Source organism: Lissotriton helveticus, chromosome 7 (assembly GCF_964261635.1).
Source record: "Lissotriton helveticus chromosome 7, aLisHel1.1, whole genome shotgun sequence".
Lineage (NCBI taxonomy): Eukaryota > Metazoa > Chordata > Amphibia > Caudata > Salamandridae > Lissotriton > Lissotriton helveticus.
The window spans coordinates 1,702,072,029-1,702,095,351 of NC_136068.1; the positions used below are offsets into that span (position 1 = coordinate 1,702,072,029).

At 45.4% G+C, this 23,323-nt stretch overlaps 1 pseudogene; it reads right to left on the reverse strand.

Moving 5' to 3' along the window:
- The window catches only part of LOC144769647 (IgGFc-binding protein-like), a 1,000,379-nt pseudogene that overhangs the window by 636,050 nt on the left and 341,006 nt on the right, over nt 1–23,323 (reverse strand).

The following is a 23,323-nucleotide window of genomic DNA, read 5'->3' on the forward strand; positions in this document are numbered from 1 at the left end:
TCATGCAGCTGCTTCAATTAAGACTGTATGCAATGTTCTATGGGAGATGTAGTCCGCCTTTACTTCCACAGATGGATGCCCCCAGAGTGTTTGCTGAATTCTTAGCTCACCTGGAGCCCCAAGGATCGGTGACACGCTGATCCAGAAGGTGCATTCCACAGTTGAGTCCACATTAAGACTCCATGGCTCCCTTCGAAGATGGGATGGTGCATGCCTAGCGGCAGGACGGCCGCTTATAAATTCGTGCTCAGTGGGGTGTCCAACAATAGGCATCACTCGAATGCAGCTTCGCTTTTCCCCGTAAAAGCTTTTCTTTATTTATTGGCATGCGTGTCCTCAATTCTCAGTTATTTGCAGCATACCCCCGCAGCCTGACGCGTTTCGTGGCTTCACTTCTTCAGAGGCTGAGCGGGCGGAAGAGGCATTGCGGGTCACGCCTCCCTTTTAAACAACATCATACGCTGTCATGCAGCTGCTTCAATTAAGACTGTATGCAATGTTCTATGGGAGATGTAGTCCGCCTTTACTTCCACAGATGGATGCCCCCAGAGTGTTTGCTGAATTCTTAGCTCACCTGGAGCCCCAAGGATCGGTGACACGCTGATCCAGAAGGTGCATTCCACAGTTGAGTCTACATTAAGACTCCATGGCTCCCTTCGAAGATGGGATGGTGCATGCCTAACGGCAGGACGGCCGCTTATAAATTCGTGCTCAGTGGGGTGTCCAACAATAGGCATCACTCGAATGCAGCTTCGCTTTTCCCCGTAAAAGCTTTTCTTTATTTATTGGCATGCGTGTCCTCAATTCTCAGTTATTTGCAGCATACCCCCGCAGCCTGACGCGTTTCGTGGCTTCACTTCTTCAGAGGCTGAGCGGGCGGAAGAGGCATTGCGGGTCACGCCTCCCTTTTAAACAACATCATACGCTGTCATGCAGCTGCTTCAATTAAGACTTTATGCAATGTTCTATGGGAGATGTAGTCCGCCTTTACTTCCACAGATGGATGCCCCCAGAGTGTTTGCTGAATTCTTAGCTCACCTGGAGCCCCAAGGATCGGTGACACGCTGATCCAGAAGGTGCATTCCACAGTTGAGTCCACATTAAGACTCCATGGCTCCCTTCGAAGATGGGATGGTGCATGTCTAGCGGCAGGACGGCCGCTTATAAATTCGTGCTCAGTGGGGTGTCCAACAATAGGCATCACTCGAATGCAGCTTCGCTTTTCCCCGTAAAAGCTTTTCTTTATTTATTGGCATGCGTGTCCTCAATTCTCAGTTATTTGCAGCATACCCCCGCAGCCTGACGCGTTTCGTGGCTTCACTTCTTCAGAGGCTGAGAGGGCGGAAGAGGCATTGCGGGTCACGCCTCCCTTTTAAACAACATCATACGCTGTCATGCAGCTGCTTCAATTAAGACTGTATGCAATGTTCTATGGGAGATGTAGTCCGCCTTTACTTCCACAGATGGATGCCCCCAGAGTGTTTGCTGAATTCTTAGCTCACCTGGAGCCCCAAGGATCGGTGACACGCTGATCCAGAAGGTGCATTCCACAGTTGAGTCCACATTAAGACTCCATGGCTCCCTTCGAAGATGGGATGGTGCATGCCTAGCGGCAGGACGGCCGCTTATAAATTCGTGCTCAATGGGGTGTCCAACAATAGGCATCACTCGAATGCAGCTTCGCTTTTCCCCGTAAAAGCTTTTCTTTATTTATTGGCATGCGTATCCTCAATTCTCAGTTATTTGCAGCATACCCCCGCAGCCTGACGCGTTTCGTGGCTTCACTTCTTCAGAGGCTGAGCGGGCGGAAGAGGCATTGCGGGTCACGCCTCCCTTTTAAACAACATCATACGCTGTCATGCAGCTGCTTCAATTAAGACTGTATGCAATGTTCTATGGGAGATGTAGTCCGCCTTTACTTCCACAGATGGATGCCCCCAGAGTGTTTGCTGAATTCTTAGCTCACCTGGAGCCCCAAGGATCGGTGACACGCTGATCCAGAAGGTACATTCCACAGTTGAGTCCACATTAAGACTCCATGGCTCCCTTCGAAGATGGGATGGTGCATGCCTAGCGGCAGGACGGACGCTTATAAATTCGTGCTCAGTGGGGTGTCCAACAATAGGCATCACTCGAATGCAGCTTCGCTTTTCCCCGTAAAAGCTTTTCTTTATTTATTGGCATGCGTGTCCTCAATTCTCAGTTATTTGCAGCATACCCCCGCAGCCTGACGCGTTTCGTGGCTTCACTTCTTCAGAGGCTGAGCGGGCGGAAGAGGCATTGCGGGTCACGCCTCCCTTTTAAACAACATCATATGCTGTCATGCAGCTGCTTCAATTAAGACTGTATGCAATGTTCTATGGGAGATGTGGTCCGCCTTTACTTCCACAGATGGATGCCCCCAGAGTGTTTGCTGAATTCTTAGCTCACCTGGAGCCCCAAGGATCAGTGTCACGCTGATCCAGAAGGTGCATTCCACAGTTGAGTCCACATTAAGACTCCATGGCTCCCTTCGAAGATGGGATGGTGCATGCCTAGCGGCAGGACGGCCGCTTATAAATTCGTGCTCAGTGGGGTGTCCAACAATAGGCATCACTCGAATGCAGCTTCGCTTTTCCCCGTAAAAGCTTTTCTTTATTTATTGGCATGTGTGTCCTCAATTCTCAGTTATTTGCAGCATACCCCCGCAGCCTGACGCGTTTCGTGGCTTCACTTCTTCAGAGGCTGAGCGGGCGGAAGAGGCATTGCGGGTCACGCCTCCCTTTTAAACAACATCATACGCTGTCATGCAGCTGCTTCAATTAAGACTGTATGCAATGTTCTATGGGAGATGTAGTCCGCCTTTACTTCCACAGATGGATGCCCCCAGAGTGTTTGCTGAATTCTTAGCTCACCTGGAGCCCCAAGGATCGGTGACACGCTGATCCAGAAGGTGCATTCCACAGTTGAGTCCACATTAAGACTCCATGGCTCCCTTCGAAGATGGGATGGTGCATGCCTAGCGGCAGGACGGCCGCTTATAAATTCGTGCTCAGTGGGGTGTCCAACAATAGGCATCACTCGAATGCAGCTTCGCTTTTCCCCGTAAAAGCTTTCTTTATTTATTGGCATGCGTGTCCTCAATTCTCAGTTATTTGCAGCATACCCCCGCAGCCTGACGCGTTTCGTGGCTTCACTTCTTCAGAGGCTGAGCGGGCGGAAGAGGCATTGCGGGTCACGCCTCACTTTTAAACAACATCATACGCTGTCATGCAGCTGCTTCAATTAAGACTGTATGCAATGTTCTATGGGAGATGTAGTCCGCCTTTACTTCCACAGAGGGATGCCCCCAGAGTGTTTGCTGAATTCTTAGCTCACCTGGAGCCCCAAGGATCGGTGACACGCTGATCCAGAAGGTGCATTCCACAGTTGAGTCCACATTAAGACTCCATGGCTCCCTTCGAAGATGGGATGGTGCATGCCTAGCGGCAGGACGGCCGCTTATAAATTCGTGCTCAGTGGGGTGTCCAACAATAGGCATCACTCGAATGCAGCTTCGCTTTTCCCCGTAAAAGCTTTTCTTTATTTATTGGCATGCGTATCCTCAATTCTCAGTTATTTGCAGCATACCCCCGCAGCCTGACGCGTTTCGTGGCTTCACTTCTTCAGAGGCTGAGCGGGCGGAAGAGGCATTGCGGGTCATGCCTCCCTTTTAAACAACATCATACGCTGTCATGCAGCTGCTTCAATTAAGACTGTATGCAATGTTCTATGGGAGATGTAGTCCGCCTTTACTTCCACAGATGGATGCCCCCAGAGTGTTTGCTGAATTCTTAGCTCACCTGGAGCCCCAAGGATCGGTGACACGCTGATCCAGAAGGTACATTCCACAGTTGAGTCCACATTAAGACTCCATGGCTCCCTTCGAAGATGGGATGGTGCATGCCTAGTGGCAGGACGGCCGCTTATAAATTCGTGCTCAGTGGGGTGTCCAACAATAGGCATCACTCGAATGCAGCTTCGCTTTTCCCCGTAAAAGCTTTTCTTTATTTATTGGCATGCGTGTCCTCAATTCTCAGTTATTTGCAGCATACCCCCGCAGCCTGACGCGTTTCGTGGCTTCACTTCTTCAGAGGGTGAGCGGGCGGAAGAGGCATTGCGGGTCACGCCTCCCTTTTAAACAACATCATACGCTGTCATGCAGCTGCTTCAATTAAGACTGTATGCAATGTTCTATGGGAGATGTGGTCCGCCTTTACTTCCACAGATGGATGCCCCCAGAGTGTTTGCTGAATTCTTAGCTCACCTGGAGCCCCAAGGATCGGTGACACGCTGATCCAGAAGGTGCATTCCACAGTTGAGTCCACATTAAGACTCCATGGCTCCCTTCGAAGATGGGATGGTGCATGCCTAGCGGCAGGACGGCCGCTTATAAATTCGTGCTCAGTGGGGTGTCCAACAATAGGCATCACTCGAATGCAGCTTCGCTTTTCCCCGTAAAAGCTTTTCTTTATTTATTGGCATGCGTGTCCTCAATTCTCAGTTATTTGCAGCATACCCCCGCAGCCTGACGCGTTTCGTGGCTTCACTTCCTCAGAGGCTGAGCGGGCGGAAGAGGCATTGCGGGTCACGCCTCCCTTTTAAACAACATCATACGCTGTCATGCAGCTGCTTCAATTAAGACTGTATGCAATGTTCTATGGGAGATGTAGTCCGCCTTTACTTCCACAGATGGATGCCCCCAGAGTGTTTGCTGAATTCTTAGCTCACCTGGAGCCCTAAGGATCGGTGACACGCTGATCCAGAAGGTGCATTCCACAGTTGAGTCCACATTAAGACTCCATGGCTCCCTTCGAAGATGGGATGGTGCATGCCTAGTGGCAGGACGGCCGCTTATAAATTCGTGCTCAGTGGGGTGTCCAACAATAGGCATCACTCGAATGCAGCTTCGCTTTTCCCCGTAAAAGCTTTTCTTTATTTATTGGCATGCGTGTCCTCAATTCTCAGTTATTTGCAGCATACCCCCGCAGCCTGACGCGTTTCGTGGCTTCACTTCTTCAGAGGCTGAGCGGGCGGAAGAGGCATTGCGGGTCACGCCTCCCTTTTAAACAACATCATACGCTGTCATGCAGCTGCTTCAATTAAGACTGTATGCAATGTTCTATGGGAGATGTGGTCCGCCTTTACTTCCACAGATGGATGCCCCCAGAGTGTTTGCTGAATTCTTAGCTCACCTGGAGCCCCAAGGATCGGTGACACGCTGATCCAGAAGGTGCATTCCACAGTTGAGTCCACATTAAGACTCCATGGCTCCCTTCGAAGATGGGATGGTGCATGCCTAGTGGCAGGACGGCCGCTTATAAATTCGTGCTCAGTGGGGTGTCCAACAATAGGCATCACTCGAATGCAGCTTCGCTTTTCCCCGTAAAAGCTTTTCTTTATTTATTGGCATGCGTGTCCTCAATTCTCAGTTATTTGCAGCATACCCCCGCAGCCTGACGCGTTTCGTGGCTTCACTTCTTCAGAGGCTGAGCGGGCGGAAGAGGCATTGCGGGTCACGCCTCCCTTTTAAACAACATCATACGCTGTCATGCAGCTGCTTCAATTAAGACTTTATGCAATGTTCTATGGGAGATGTAGTCCGCCTTTACTTCCACAGATGGATGCCCCCAGAGTGTTTGCTGAATTCTTAGCTCACCTGGAGCCCCAAGGATCGGTGACACGCTGATCCAGAAGGTGCATTCCACAGTTGAGTCCACATTAAGACTCCATGGCTCCCTTCGAAGATGGGATGGTGCATGCCTAGCGGCAGGACGGCCGCTTATAAATTCGTGCTCAGTGGGGTGTCCAACAATAGGCATCACTCGAATGCAGCTTCGCTTTTCCCCGTAAAAGCTTTTCTTTATTTATTGGCATGCGTGTCCTCAATTCTCAGTTATTTGCAGCATACCCCTGCAGCCTGACGCGTTTCGTGGCTTCACTTCTTCAGAGGCTGAGAGGGCGGAAGAGGCATTGCGGGTCACGCCTCCCTTTTAAACAACATCATACGCTGTCATGCAGCTGCTTCAATTAAGACTGTATGCAATGTTCTATGGGAGATGTAGTCCGCCTTTACTTCCACAGATGGATGCCCCCAGAGTGTTTGCTGAATTCTTAGCTCACCTGGAGCCCCAAGGATCGGTGACACGCTGATCCAGAAGGTGCATTCCACAGTTGAGTCCACATTAAGACTCCATGGCTCCCTTCGAAGATGGGATGGTGCATGCCTAGCGGCAGGACGGCCGCTTATAAATTCGTGCTCAGTGGGGTGTCCAACAATAGGCATCACTCGAATGCAGCTTCGCTTTTCCCCGTAAAAGCTTTTCTTTATTTATTGGCATGCGTGCCCTCAATTCTCAGTTATTTGCAGCATACCCCCGCAGCCTGATGCACCTTCTGGATCAGCGTGTCACCGATCCTTGGGGCTCCAGGTGAGCTAAGAATTCAGCAAACACTCTGGGGGCATCCATCTGTGGAAGTAAAGGCGGACTACATCTCCCATAGAACATTGCATACAGTCTTAATTGAAGCAGCTGCATGACAGCGTATGATGTTGTTTAAAAGGGAGGCGTGACCCGCAATGCCTCTTCCGCCCGCTCAGCCTCTGAAGAAGTGAAGCCACGAAACGCGTCAGGCTGCGGGGGTATGCTGCAAATAACTGAGAATTGAGGACACGCATGCCAATAAATAAAGAAAAGCTTTTACGGGGAAAAGCGAAGCTGCATTCGAGTGATGCCTATTGTTGGACACCCCACTGAGCACGAATTTATAAGCGGCCGTCCTGCCGCTAGGCATGCACCATCCCATCTTCGAAGGGAGCCATGGAGTCTTAATGTGGACTCAACTGTGGAATGCACCTTCTGGATCAGCGTGTCACCGATCCTTGGGGCTCCAGGTGAGCTAAGAATTCAGCAAACACTCTGGGGGCATCCATCTGTGGAAGTAAAGGCGGACTACATCTCCCATAGAACATTGCATACAGTCTTAATTGAAGCAGCTGCATGACAGCGTATGATGTTGTTTAAAAGGGAGGCGTGACCCGCAATGCCTCTTCCGCCCGCTCAGCCTCTGAAGAAGTGAAGCCACGAAACGCGTCAGGCTGCGGGGGTATGCTGCAAATAACTGAGAATTGAGGACACGCATGCCAATAAATAAAGAAAAGCTTTTACGCGGAAAAGCGAAGCTGCATTCGAGTGATGCCTATTGTTGGACACCCCACTGAGCACGAATTTATAAGCGGCCGTCCTGCCGCTAGGCATGCACCATCCCATCTTCGAAGGGAGCCATGGAGTCTTAATGTGGACTCAACTGTGGAATGCACCTTCTGGATCAGCGTGTCACCAATCCTTGGGGCTCCAGGTGAGCTAAGAATTCAGCAAACACTCTGGGGTCATCCATCTGTGGAAGTAAAGGCGGACTACATCTCCCATAGAACATTGCATACAGTCTTAATTGAAGCAGCTGCATGACAGCGTATGATGTTGTTTAAAAGGGAGGCGTGACCCGCAATGCCTCTTCCGCCCGCTCAGCCTCTGAAGAAGTGAAGCCACGAAACGCGTCAGGCTGCGGGGGTATGCTGCAAATAACTGAGAATTGAGGACACGCATGCCAATAAATAAAGAAAAGCTTTTACGGGGAAAAGCGAAGCTGCATTCGAGTGATGCCTATTGTTGGACACCCCACTGAGCACGAATTTATAAGCGGCCGTCCTGCCGCTAGGCATGCACCATCCCATCTTCGAAGGGAGCCATGGAGTCTTAATGTGGACTCAACTGTGGAATGCACCTTCTGGATCAGCGTGTCACCGATCCTTGGGGCTCCAGGTGAGCTAAGAATTCAGCAAACACTCTGGGGGCATCCATCTGTGGAAGTAAAGGCGGACTACATCTCCCATAGAACATTGCATACAGTCTTAATTGAAGCAGCTGCATGACAGCGTATGATGTTGTTTAAAAGGGAGGCGTGACCCGCAATGCCTCTTCCGCCCGCTCAGCCTCTGAAGAAGTGAAGCCACGAAACGCGTCAGGCTGCGGGGGTATGCTGCAAATAACTGAGAATTGAGGACACGCATGCCAATAAATAAAGAAAAGCTTTTACGGGGAAAAGCGAAGCTGCATTCGAGTGATGCCCATTGTTGGACACCCCACTGAGCACGAATTTATAAGCGGCCGTCCTGCCGCTAGGCATGCACCATCCCATCTTCGAAAGGAGCCATGGAGTCTTAATGTGGACTCAACTGTGGAATGCACCTTCTGGATCAGCGTGTCACCGATCCTTGGGGCTCCAGGTGAGCTAAGAATTCAGCAAACACTCTGGGGGCATCCATCTGTGGAAGTAAAGGCGGACTACATCTCCCATAGAACATTGCATACAGTCTTAATTGAAGCAGCTGCATGACAGCGTATGATGTTGTTTAAAAGGGAGGCGTGACCCGCAATGCCTCTTCCGCCCGCTCAGCCTCTGAAGAAGTGAAGCCACGAAACGCGTCAGGCTGCGGGGGTATGCTGCAAATAACTGAGAATTGAGGACACGCATGCCAATAAATAAAGAAAAGCTTTTTACGGGGAAAAGCGAAGCTGCATTCGAGTGATGCCTATTGTTGGACACCCCACTGAGCACGAATTTATAAGCGGCCGTCCTGCCGCTAGGCATGCACCATCCCATCTTCGAAGGGAGCCATGGAGTCTTAATGTGGACTCAACTGTGGAATGCACCTTCTGGATCAGCGTGTCACCGATCCTTGGGGCTCCAGGTGAGCTAAGAATTCAGCAAACACTCTGGGGGCATCCATCTGTGGAAGTAAAGGCGGACTACATCTCCCATAGAACATTGCATACAGTCTTAATTGAAGCAGCTGCATGACAGCGTATGATGTTGTTTAAAAGGGAGGCGTGACCCGCAATGCCTCTTCCGCCCGCTCAGCCTCTGAGGAAGTGAAGCCACGAAACGCGTCAGGCTGCGGGGGTATGCTGCAAATAACTGAGAATTGAGGACACGCATGCCAATAAATAAAGAAAAGCTTTTACGGGGAAAAGCGAAGCTGCATTCGAGTGATGCCTATTGTTGGACACCCCACTGAGCACGAATTTATAAGCGGCCGTCCTGCCGCTAGGCATGCACCATCCCATCTTCGAAGGGAGCCATGGAGTCTTAATGTGGACTCAACTGTGGAATGCACCTTCTGGATCAGCGTGTCACCGATCCTTGGGGCTCCAGGTGAGCTAAGAATTCAGCAAACACTCTGGGGGCATCCATCTGTGGAAGTAAAGGCGGACTACATCTCCCATAGAACATTGCATACAGTCTTAATTGAAGCAGCTGCATGACAGCGTATGATGTTGTTTAAAAGGGAGGCGTGACCCGCAATGCCTCTTCCGCCCGCTCAGCCTCTGAAGAAGTGAAGCCACGAAACGCGTCAGGCTGCGGGGGTATGCTGCAAATAACTGAGAATTGAGGACACGCATGCCAATAAATAAAGAAAAGCTTTTACGGGGAAAAGCGAAGCTGCATTCGAGTGATGCCTATTGTTGGACACCCCACTGAGCACGAATTTATAAGCGGCCGTCCTGCCGCTAGGCATGCACCATCCCATCTTCGAGGGGAGCCATGGAGTCTTAATGTGGACTCAACTGTGGAATGCACCTTCTGGATCAGCGTGTCACCGATCCTTGGGGCTCCAGGTGAGCTAAGAATTCAGCAAACACTCTGGGGGCATCCATCTGTGGAAGTAAAGGCGGACTACATCTCCCATAGAACATTGCATACAGTCTTAATTGAAGCAGCTGCATGACAGCGTATGATGTTGTTTAAAAGGGAGGCGTGACCCGCAATGCCTCTTCCGCCCGCTCAGCCTCTGAAGAAGTGAAGCCACGAAACGCGTCAGGCTGCGGGGGTATGCTGCAAATAACTGAGAATTGAGGGCACGCATGCCAATAAATAAAGAAAAGCTTTTACGGGGAAAAGCGAAGCTGCATTCGAGTGATGCCTATTGTTGGACACCCCACTGAGCCCGAATTTATAAGCGGCCGTCCTGCCGCTAGGCATGCACCATCCCATCTTCGAAGGGAGCCATGGAGTCTTAATGTGGACTCAACTGTGGAATGCACCTTCTGGATCAGCGTGTCACCGATCCTTGGGGCTCCAGGTGAGCTAAGAATTCAGCAAACACTCTGGGGGCATCCATCTGTGGAAGTAAAGGCGGACTACATCTCCCATAGAACATTGCATACAGTCTTAATTGAAGCAGCTGCATGACAGCATATGATGTTGTTTAAAAGGGAGGCGTGACCCGCAATGCCTCTTCCGCCCGCTCAGCCTCTGAAGAAGTGAAGCCACGAAACGCGTCAGGCTGCGGGGGTATGCTGCAAATAACTGAGAATTGAGGACACGCATGCCAATAAATAAAGAAAAGCTTTTGCGGGGAAAAGCGAAGCTGCATTCGAGTGATGCGTATTGTTGGACACCCCACTGAGCATGAATTTATAAGCGGCCGTCCTGCCGCTAGGCATGCACCATCCCATCTTCGAAGGGAGCCATGGAGTCTTAATGTGGACTCAACTGTGGAATGCACCTTCTGGATCAGCGTGTCACCGATCCTTGGGGCTCCAGGTGAGCTAACAATTCAGCAAACACTCTGGGGGCATCCATCTGTGGAAGTAAAGGCGGACTACATCTCCCATAGAACATTGCATACAGTCTTAATTGAAGCAGCTGCATGACAGCGTATGATGTTGTTTAAAAGGGAGGCGTGACCCGCAATGCCTCTTCCGCCCGCTCAGCCTCTGAAGAAGTGAAGCCACGAAACGCGTCAGGCTGCGGGGGTATGCTGCAAATAACTGAGAATTGAGGACACGCATGCCAATAAATAAAGAAAAGCTTTTACGGGGAAAAGCGAAGCTGCATTCGAGTGATGCCTATTGTTGGACACCCCACTGAGCACGAATATATATATATATATATATATATATATAATATATATATATATATATATATATATATATATATATATATATATATATATATATATATATATATATATCCAAAAAACATTTCCCCTCAAGGAAAAATACGAGCCGCACACACAACGAGTTTGTTTGTAGCTGGTCTAATTTTCAGCGCCGGCAGTCCTGATGCATTTCGGTCTCCTGACCTTTTTCAAAGGAAAAGCCCAGCATCTTTCTAAACACGCAGCCTCAGGGTGATTTTGGTAGTTTATAATGTTCAACCCTCTAGTGGGCGGCCCCTGTTGAGCCTTCTTGTTGAGGCATTCTGGTCCCTGTGGTACGTGGATAGTTATTTGTTAACCCTCCAGTGGGTTGTGCTGTTTATATTTTCGCTGTTTTTTCTGCTGTTTCGTTGTCTCCTTGCAAATGCCCATTTATCAGCTGCAGGAAACCTGGGCCAAAGACAGTCCTTGGCGGCGCACTGCTGTCCCTTGCCGTTTTATCGGGAAAAACAGGAGTGGTTCACTTTCGGGCAGCTGTGGCGCTCTTGGAAGGCGGTGCGATCCTCACGGCGGAACCAAGCCGTTTAACATCCAAAAAACATTTCCCCTCAAGGAGAAATACGAGCCGCACACACAACGAGTTTGTTTAGCTGGTTTAATTTTCAGCGCTGGCAGTCCTGATGCATTTCGGTCTCCTGACCTTTTTCAAAGGAAAAGCCCAGCATCTTTCTAAACACGCAGCCTCAGGGTGATTTTGGCAGTTTATAATGTTCAACCCTCTAGTGGGCGGCCCCTGTTGAGCCTTCTTGTTGAGGCATTCTGGTCCCTGTGGTACGTGGATAGTTATTTGTTAACCCTCCAGTGGGTTGTGCTGTTTATGTTTTCGCTGTTTTTTCTGCTGTTTCGTTGTCTCCTTGCAAATGCCCATTTATCAGCTGCAGGAAACCTGGGCCAAAGACAGTCATTGGCGGCGCACGGCTGTCCCTTGCCGTTTTATCGGGAAAAACAGGAGTGGTTCACTTTCGGGCAGCTGTGGCGCTCTTGGAAGGCGGTGCGATCCTCACGGCGGAACAAAGCCGTTTAACATCCAAAAAACATTTCCCCTCAAGAAGAAATACGAGCCGCACACACAGCGAGTTTGTTTGTAGCTGGTTTAATTTTCAGCGCTGGCAGTCCTGATGCATTTCGGTCTCCTGACCTTTTTCAAAGGAAAAGCCCAGCATCTTTCTAAACACGCAGCCTCAGGGTGATTTTGGCAGTTTATAATGTTCAACCCTCTAGTGGGCGGCCCCTGTTGAGCCTTCTTGTTGAGGCATTCTGGTCCCTGTGGTACGTGGATAGTTATTTGTTAACCTTCCAGTGGGTTGTGCTGTTTATGTTTTTGCTGTTTTTTCTGCTGTTTCGTTGTCTCCTTGCAAATGCCCATTTATCAGCTGCAGGAAACCTGGGCCAAAGACAGTCCTTCGCGGCGCACTGCTGTCCCTTGCCGTTTTATCGGGAAAAACAGGAGTGGTTCACTTTCGGGCAGCTGTGGCGCTCTTGGAAGGCGGTGCGATCCTCACGGCGGAACCAAGCCGTTTAACATCCAAAAAACATTTCCCCTCAAGGAGAAATACGAGCCACACACACAACGAGTTTGTTTGTAGCTGGTTTAATTTTCAGCGCTGGCAGTCCTGATGCATTTCGGTCTCCTGACCTTTTTCAAAGGAAAAGACCAGCATCTTTCTAAACACGCAGCCTCAGGGTGATTTTGGCAGTTTATAATGTTCAACCCTCTAGTGGGCGGCCCCTGTTGAGCCTTCTTGTTGAGGCATTCTGGTCCCTGTGGTACGTGGATAGTTATTTGTTAACCCTCCAGTGGGTTGTGCTGTTTATGTTTTCGCTGTTTTTTCTGCTGTTTCGTTGTCTCCTTGCAAATGCCCATTTATCAGTTGCAGGAAACCTGGGCCAAAGACAGTCCTTGGCGGTGCACTGCTGTCCCTTGCCGTTTTATCGGGAAAAACATGAGTGCTTCACTTTCGGGCAGCTGTGGCGCTCTTGGAAGGCGGTGCGATCCTCAGTTCACCGCATTAGAGCCAGCACCAATGATTCCCGCCTTGCTTCACCCAAAAACCACGGACACGGACCTTCAGTTAAGTGCAAAGGTATTTAAATCCTTGCAGAGTAGTCACCATAACATTTTGGCTCTGTGAAGCCTTGATATATATATGTATTCTAAATGTAATGAGTGAAAACGAAACAACCCCATGAGCCCACTGATCAGGTACGTGAATATTTATTGCATGACAAAATGATGCGCTTCATCAACGTCCGTGGTCTTGGTCAGTTTGCTTTGGAAACATTGATGGTAAGTATCCGACTTTAACACCTTCACGCAGTATCAATCTGCTACCTCTTCCCCGATGGCAGTATAATCACAGTGGATGTCTAATCCCGCTGGGGAGGGCGACGCGCTGTATTTTTAATACACAATCTACAAGTTCAAGCTAAGCGCGTTGTTCCTGACCGAGAGAACGTTTCTGGTGATCATGCTTGAGAATCGATTAAACATGAAGTCCAATACCACTCACCACAATGAGGGGGCCGACACTTGCTCGATGAAAAGGAAGAAAACTTCATTTGTCAAATCTTTAGTGCAAAGCATGGGGTTTACTGCACCGTAGAAACGCTGGGCAGTACTAGTGCCTGTTCCACTTCCGCAATGATATTACACCTGGGGGCCTGATTATATATCTGGCAGTCCACTCCCATTCATTCTGCCTGGCCGCTGGATCGCCGATCTTGACCGCTGTCCATGCCGGGTTTTGCAACAACCGATGATTGAGCAAATTCAGTGATTAAATTCACGTACACCAACTCATACGGCAGTTTGCTTTGGAAATATTTTGGTGGATATCAATTAAATATATGTATATTTATATAATTACCTACTGGCAATAGCCAGTAGGTATATATAGTTAGGACCTAGCTACATAGGAAATCCGCAACATTCTATTGGGAATAACTTTGGCGCCGATTGAGGAATTTGCGTGTAATTTTCCAAAATTCTGGCAAGCTCCGCTCTGCTCCTTCCCTGAAAGTTTCGGGGGGATTCATGAAGTGGGGGCTGAGAAAAAAGGGGGGTCCCAAAACGTGTTTTCCTCATGTTAATTTCCATAGGACGTTCTGACAAGGCTACAGCCCAAACCGCTGAACGGAATTACACCAAACTTGGCAAAATTGTAGGGACTGGTACGCAGAAGTGCCTTTGCTATATTTGGTGGAAATTGCTCCAGTGGTTTTTATGAAAATTAACTTCAAAAACACATATATATCTGGGCGGAGCCTAACCACACATCTCATCGTGAGATCTGATTGGCTGTCTGCACTTCACCAAGAAGTGTTGGCAGCCATCTTGGGACCAATATACATGATAGCACCTCATTAAAAAGCATTGTGGTTAATAGAGGGTTTTAGGACTTTAGTTACATTATAAATCATTTGTTGATGGTACCATACTCATTTTAGGAATTGTGGTGTGTTCTAAGGTGATTTTACCATGTGAAAAAGCCTTCTGCTGGGATATCATGAATCATGTTTGAAAGAAAACTATTATCCCATGCTTTTCCCACAGTGGTTTGGAAGGGGATCTATAAGCTAAACTGAAAGCATATTTTCTGTAAATTCACATTATCTTTCTCAGTCATGTGAGCATGAAGTCTGACATTCTCAGTAAAACATGTACATCCAACAAGGACAGAGACTGTCAGTTGATTCCTTTGTGTTCTACTGCAGCCTCCTAGAGTGTTCTAAAGAACAACTACAGCGCTAACAGTCCTACTTATTACAAAGTTATGGCACACCAGAAGCCATCTTGATTGGAATGAAGTGGTAAGTCTGAAAACATTTAATTTAAAAAGGAACCAAAATGAGGGGGTTCATTTTGCCATAGAAAGTATGATTAGCAGCAGACTTCCCTGGTGAGCAGTAGCTTTACTACAGTGATCTATTGAGCAACTAGAGTGCTAACATTCAGAATTTATGGCAAATGTGTGACACATCTGAATGCCTTCTTGATGGAGCCAAAGTAAACAAGCATTGAAAATGCAATAGATCTCGCCCTCATTTAAGTTACCGCCATTCAGTTTGTAATGAGGTGGCTTTTTGGCTTTGCTTTTATTAGTGTTTTTAAAACTTTCATGTAAATAACATGCATATGTATGCATATATGTATATGTATGCATGCATTTATATTTATATAGATATGCAGATTATATATGTTTATATATGTATGTATATATATATATATATACACATACATAAATGCATATGCATATATATGCATATATATATATGTGTATATGTGTGCGTGTAGAGAGAGGTAGAGGTGTAGAGGTAGAGAGGTAGAGACTAGTAGAGAGAAAAGTAGAGAGAGGTAGAGAGGTAGAGAGAAGAGAGTGAGTAATAGAGTAGATAGTGAGAAGTAAAGAGTAGTAGAGAGCAGTAGAGAGAGTAGCAGAGAGTGACTAGTAGAGAGTAGTAGAGTGAATAGTAGAGTGAGTAGTAGAGAGTGAGTAGTAGAGAGTAGTAGAGAGTAAGTAGTAGAGTGAGTAGTAGAGAGCAGGAGAAAGTGAGTAGTAGAGAGTAGTAAAGAGTGAGTAGTAGAGAGTAGTAAAGAGTGAGTAGCAGAGAGTAGTAGAGAGTAAGTAGTAGAGTGAGTAGTAGAGAGCAGGAGAAAGTGAGTAGTAGAGAGTAGTAAAGAGTGAGTAGTAGAGAGTGTCAGTCAGTCAGAATAACTTTATTCGGCTTACTCAAAAGCCATACAAAGCAGAGAGGATAAAATACATTTCTTATAAAATTATCCTAGTTACATAAAAACATTACATAGGAAACAATTTAACAAACGGTTAAGATGTATCATTTTACACATAAGTATAAAAAGGATAAAAAGCTATTTTCCGTAAAACTAATCATGGCAGGCAGCTTTCACCCTTGATGCGGCTACCAGAAAACTAGCGATGCAAAAGGTAACATGGGGGTCGGGTAATAGTTGAAGATAAAGCAAAGCCGGTCTTACTTGGGTAAAGCCGGCCTTTTTAAGTATGGGCAACAAATATTTTTTTCGTGGTTCTGAAAACAACCCGCAAAACATAACAAAATGCATCGTGTCCTGCACTGAGAACTGGTCGCAGCTACAGGGGAGAGCTAATTCTGGTTTCTGCCAATTTTTAAAAGAACCTAAATAAAAATGTAGCAAATTAAATCTGAATTTGGTTAAAAGATACCTATGAAAAGGGATTGTTACAAAACCAAGGTAGGGAGCAAGTGATAATGAGTTGACCAATAAACAGTGGTCCCTCACTGCCGGTTTTACCAGTTCACATTCTTCACGGCATGCTTCCCTCCTTTCCAGAAATGACTTTTTAACAAATTCAATATCTTGGAACTTAATATTCTCAGGGGAGGAAAAAAGATCTGGGCGGCCAAGATCCAAAAATGACCTGCTCAAATAAGCCACCCAAGGGATCTTTTTGGATCTGTCCAAGGACAGCACATCAGACATGATCTTATGGTTCAGTGGGAGATCTTCATTCATCCACATTTTCAGCCAGAGAATCAGGGGGGCCATGCTCAGCTTGTCAGAAAGAAACTGTAGGCCCACTTCTTTATGGATCGAATATGTTGGGGTCGACTAGTAGAGAGTGAGTAGCAGAGCAGAGAGAGAGACTAGTAGAGAGTAGTAGAGAGTGAGTAGTAGAGAGAGAGTAGTAGAGAGTGAGTAGTAGAGAGTGAGTAGTAGGGAGTACTAGAGAGAGTAGTAGAGAGTGAGTAGTAGAGAGTAGTAGAGAGTGAGTAGTAGAGAGTAGTAGATAGTTAGTAGTAAAGAGTGAGTAGTAGAAAGAGAGTAGTGAAGAGTAGTAGAGATTGAGTAGTAGAGAGTAGTAGATAGTGAGTAGTAGAGAGAGAGTAGTAGAGAGTAGTAGAGTAGTAGAAAAAGAGTATTAGAGAGTGAGTATTAGAGAGTAGTGGAGTAGTAGAGAGTAAGTAGTAGAGAGTAGTGGAGAATATTCCAAAGTTTGGCACAGCACCACTTGCACAATAAGTCCAATCAAATCATATCACTTAGAGTCCTTATTGAAGCGCTGAGTCTTGGTGTATATTCAAATGCTTTTATTTTCCTCAAGTTTACCTAGCACAGCCAGCTGATGCGTTTCGTTCTGTACAACAGAACTTCTTCAGGGCGTTCTTATTTCCTTCAAGTTATGTTGGTATCCTGTTGTCATATAACTAGATATTTCTTCCAAATGTTAGACGAGACATAAGTACATTCTTATTCAAAGTGACCAGGTATCAATTTTACCCACACAATTCGGGCAGACGTGAGTAATTTATAGCATCCTCAAAGTCAGTCTTTCAAAAATTCCAAAGTATAGGACATGATAATCCAAATCCAAATGTTTCTCAAGAAAAGTCATTTTTAATCGTTCGTAATTTCGGCGTTTGGGCAGATATGACCCAGGGACCCCCAGTATGCAAGGGAAATTAGTCCCCCCTCTGCAAACGCGCCAGTGGCCTGCGTTGCAGAGAGGTGTAAAAAGAGGCATAGCCTCATTACACCTCTGTGCAATGCAGCCCCCTGGCGCATACTGGAGGTTCCAGGTGGGCTAGTTGGCCCCCAGGGACCCCCAGTATGCAAGGGGAATTAGTTTCCCCTCTTCAAACATGCACGGGGGCTGCGTTGCAGAGAGGTGTAAAAAAGGGTGTGGCCTCATTACACCTCTCTGCAATGCAGCCCCCTGGCGCATACTGGAGGCTCCTGGTGGGCCAGTTGGCCCCCAGGGACCCCCAGTATGCAAGGAGAATTAGTTCCCCCTCTGCAAACGCGCCAGGGGGCTGCGTTGCAGAGGTGTAACAAGGGACATAGCCTCATTACACCTCTGCAATGCAGCCCCCTGGTGCATACTGGAGGTTCAAGGTGGGCTAGTTGGCCCCCAGGGGCCCCCAGTATGCAGGGGGAATTAGTTCCCCCTCTTCAAACATGCACGGGGGCTACGTTGCAGAGAGGTGTAAAAAGGGGCGTGGCTTCATTACACCTCTCTGCAATGCAGTCCCCTGGCGCATACTGGAGATTCCTGGTGGGCTTTCAGGTCTTATATAGTTAGGAATTAGCATTAAAAAAAACTTTGAAATTCACTGAAAAAAACATAGGTTTCAGGCCTTATATTGTTAGGAATAAGCCTTTAAAAAACCTTGCAAATTCACTGAAAAAACCATAGGTTTCAGGCCTTATATAGTTAGGAATTAGCATTTAAAAAACCTTTGAAATTCACTGAAAAACACTGTCATCAGTGATGTCATTTGAGATGTCATCAGTGATGTCACTGACCATGTCATGAATGATGTAATATGTGACATCATCAGCAGTGGATTGCGGGTGTGCGAAATATAGTTAGTACAACTAACTATATAGGAGCAATTTCAATGGTTTTGTATGAGTGAAATGTCCAGCTAACTATAACACCCCTAAAACTTATAGTTTTTTGAGTGAATTTTAAAGGTTTTTTAAATGCTAATTCCTAACTATATAAGGCCTGAAACCTATGGTTTTTTCAGTGAATATATATATATATATATCTCCAACAAAGAAATGCCAAGCGCGGTTTAAAAACGCACAGGTATTTATTTCGTTTTTGCTGCAAACTTAACCCAACGCATTTTAGCTTGTGCCTTGATCACAGGTGGGTGACATCCCAGTCATTAGCAAATGCTCGTTTCCAAATAGTCATGTGACTTTCCCTCATGGCATTGCAAGTTCCAAGGTGCATCAGTATAGCTTTTGGACATGCACCGGCAGTTTTATATTAATAATAGACCTCAATACTGCCCTGTGCTGTCATATCCTTCTAGGAAAGCAAAGTAAGTACAATGTCTCTGGTGCACAATGTCACTGGTGCAGCGTAGTTATTCTAAAATACCTGGCATTTCAAACTGTCCAAGAGAGGTGTAGCCCCTCTTACCTCCCTTTCATCGCTCACGCCAGAATTGCCTTGTAATTCCGTTGGTCTGGCAATGAGAGAAGCGGGTCGTGCCCCCACAATCCGCAGCACGGCAACATTAACATCTCCATACTGGGGGCACCCAACCCTGCATGGTGACTATAACAATCGACGGAGATGGAGGACTCCTTCATTCAAATCCAACAAAGAAATGCCAAGCCGGGTTTAAAAGTGAACAGGTATATATACATCACGCTCCACTGTCCCTTGAAACAGTAAGGACCAGCACGCTAGGTGGTTCAATCCAAATCAGGATTTATTCTGTGCACTTGATTAAAAACAAACGGGTTTCAGCCTAAGCCTTTGTCAGTGTAGACGGGTGCCATGAAAACGAGCATACATATAGTTTAAATAAAAACTAAAGAAGGACAATTCATTTACAGTCAGCGCCACATTGAAATGTGCAAATGGCTTACAATTCATGTATATATATGTATGTGTGTGTGTGTATATATATATATATATATATATATTTATATATATATATTATTGACATCCACCAAAATTTCAAATTCATCCATATAACTCAGTATAATTTCTTAATTATGTACCACTAATCAATAAATAGAGCATACATATTCAGAAATATAGAAATATACAGAGCAGGGTAAGAATGGGAATAACAATCCTCTAAGAATCATTTAGAGACCAGATACAGTACCAATTTTTGCGATAAAGAGCAATTAAAGTTCATGAAATGCTTAAAGTGCAAACAAGGAAAGATTGTGCAAATGTGCAAAATGTCAATCCTGAAATGTATATATATATATATATATTCATAATAGCAAACCTTTGGAAGAGACAGTGTGCATCTCTCTAAAATGCAAAAGGAATAAATAGTATGAAATAAAAATTTGAGCTAGCCTTAATATTTATTCAAAATACCGTTCCCACAGTTTTTCAAATTTCCTAATACCCCCATTTCGCATTGCATATATCCATTCACTATTTCTGACTTGCTTAACTTTCCAAACCCACTCACACAGTGTTGTAACCTGATGTGATCGCCATTTTTGAAGCAGAACAGACCTGGCCACTGCCATTGCAATGGATACTAATTTCACCAATTAATCAGATAGGCGAAGAGATGGATCATATCCCAGGACTTTCAGCCAGCTATTGGATGCCAGCATTCAACCTCCAAATGCCAGAACATTTCATTCCAGAACCCCTGTAGTGAAGGGCACTGAGTAAGTATACTCTTCCTAAAATTAAAGAGGAGCCCCTTTGACCCAAAGTGATTAGGGTACTTACACAGTAAAATAAAAGAAAAATCCCAAAGGGTAGTTACTTATATACGTTCAAGATAAGAGAAAAAGTTTTGTCTCATTCACACCCAACTAATTATCTCAATCACTAACTTCTTTCACACACCATGCTCTAGTAGGTACTTGTGCCACATATATAATAGAAAAACAATATACACAACATATAATTCAATGGCAACGGAACAAATTAAATATAATGTCACATTTATTTTTTTACAAAAAACAGATAAAAAATATTCTGACTGGGGACACTTTGTCTACTGTTCAATAGATTAAAAACAACATATGGATAAAAGTAGTTACATTTTGTTACAAAGATATAATAAAAAAGAAACGTAATATAGCAGCTAAAGAGAGTTACAAACACAGACCAGACCAATTGGTCTTGTAGTTAAACACATCTATAACAAAACAGAGGCATGTAACTCGCATTGCCAGGTGGGTAGTGCAATTTCCTCCTTGTTCCAACAATGCAGAGTGAATAGATTGTGTGTACAAATGAGGGTGTCAACGCGTTTCGATGGTATTCGTAATTTATTCCATCTTTATCAAGACCAAAATTATGACTCTCTTTGTCAATTGTTACGAGGGTAGTCCTTCGAAAGTAAGGGAGAAAGCAGCTTTAATCTTCTGCTGGCTCCTGTAGTTTCTGTAAAGTATGGGCCTTATGGAGAATACTCATTCCTGGTTTACTCTAATGCGAAACTCTTCAATTAGGCAGTTAACATCTTTGTGATAACGTATGGCTCAAATTTTTGTAAGGTAGTCTTTTCTCTTCAAAGAGGCGAGAATACGAGGCCCTAAATATGGAACTTGTTTTCTTAATCCTGTGGCTAATAGCAGTGATACGAGGCAGACGCATAAAGTCCGTGTATGTTCCCGACCGCCTTGACGGAGGGACAACTGAATCAGAATAATAACTACAAAACGGCCAGATTCAGCGGTATTTACCCACACAGCCACAGGATTAAGAAAACAACTTCCATATTTAGGACCTCCCATTCTCGCCTCTTTGAAGAGAAAAGACTACCTTACAAAAATTTGAGCAATACGTTATCACAAAGATGATGAACGAAGTTAGTGATTGAGATAATTAGTTGGGTGTGAATGAGACAAAACTTTTTCTCTTATCTTGAACGTATATAAGTAACTACCCTTTGGGATTTTTCTTTTATTTTACTGAGTGAGTATATGCATCCAATTAGCTGCCCACTGATTTAAACAGCAGAAGCCATGACTAGACTGGCTATGGTTAATCTTGGAAAGAAACTGTAGAGTTCTGTATAGCAGCCATTTGCTAAACAATAGCATCTGGTGCCAATTAGCTTTGTGTAACACACTAAAATTAAGTTTATTAACCCCAGTCCAAATTCTAGCTGTTAATTCCAACCCTTCATGTTTTTCCCATTTTGTCATTGCTTTCCGAGTGAGGTCCGGACCTTTTGTGGAAACCAAAAGTTTTTTCCATTACCCCGGTCTCTCATCTACATCTTCTTCAAATCGCGTGAGCACCATATTTTTACTACTATTTATCTGAACCAGATTCAAATTACTAAAAGATTTATATAGCATTCTATAAGTGTCAAGGAGAAGGAAATCGTATTGAATTAAATCGTAGATTTCGGAAATATTTAGCCACCTTTCCATCACAATCACAAGTCAGAGATTTCCCTGAACCCAGCTTTGGCCCATTTTTGGATTATTTCATATGAAACTTTTATCATTGATTCAGAAGCGAGTTTGGATACTGGAATTGCATATCTTCTAAACAAATGCTGGTGTTTGCGAAAAAAACACAGCATGCTCTGAGAACGGATTTTTTGGGGCGATTTCAATATTTTTTGCGGATTATGTATCTGGTACTCTGTGCAGATTAACAGCATAAAATAGTTCACAAATATTTCTGTATGCAATTCTAATTTAAACCTAGACATATATAATGTGCAAAGTATGCAAAATAATAATCCCTAAGATTAGGGAAAGCTAGCCCACCTTTCTCCAAATCCTCATTAAAAGTGCTTAATGCAATTCGGGGGGGGTTTCCCAGATGAAGAATGTAAACATGGTCTCAACCTTTTTAAAACAAGATGCAGTTAAAACACATGGAATAGCTGAAAATAAAAAATTGAATAACAGGAGAGCAGACATCTTAATCAGCTAACCCCTCCCCATAATGGTTAATGGAAGAGAGTTCCAGTGTGATAATAAATCCTGTACTTTTAAAAACAACATGGGAGGAATTTAAATTGTATAAATCCGCAATCCGTGGCGAGAACCTAATTCCAAATATATTTTTGTTTGAGAATTTGTGCATGAGGCAAATCTATATGTAGAATGTCTGGCTTACATCCACATACTATTATTTCTGTTTTTTTGTTGTTAATTTCATAACCGCCAAAACCTTTAAATTGTGCACAAATCTTAAAAACATTTGCCTGGAACCCCTTATCACAGTCGAGAGTTAACATAATATCCTCTGCGTATAGTTTTGATTTCCACATAGATGGCAAAGGGGGGCGAATATCTGCATTGTCTCGGATTGCAATGGCCAGTGTTTTGATGAAAAAGGCAAATAAAACAGGGGAGAGCGGGCATCCTTGTCTGGTCCCTCGCTTAACACAGATTTTTACTACCTCAGCAGTATTGACAATAATACTGGCTTCTACATTGTGGCGCATTCTTTGTCCCAGCCCCGTGATCTTTGGGGATATGCCGTATCTAGAAAAGATATGAAATAATGTCTCCCAGACCACAAGGTCAAACGCCTTCTCAGCATCCAGCAAGAGCTCAAGGGCCTGTATTTTCTTGGTCTCAAAGTAATATAGTCTTTTGGCTTAATAGTGTGTGTTCGACCCTAACTGCCTCCCTCCAATAAAACCATTTTGAGCAGTATGGATCAGATTTGGTGCTATTGTGAAATGACGCTGGTATCGGGCCCGCTTCTAGCATTGTATTGGTGACTAAAAGAAAATATTCAAGTAGATCCACTGAGAAATCTCAAAAAAATTCTGCAGTAGACCATCAGATCCACATGCTTTGGCATTGGGGAGGTTCCT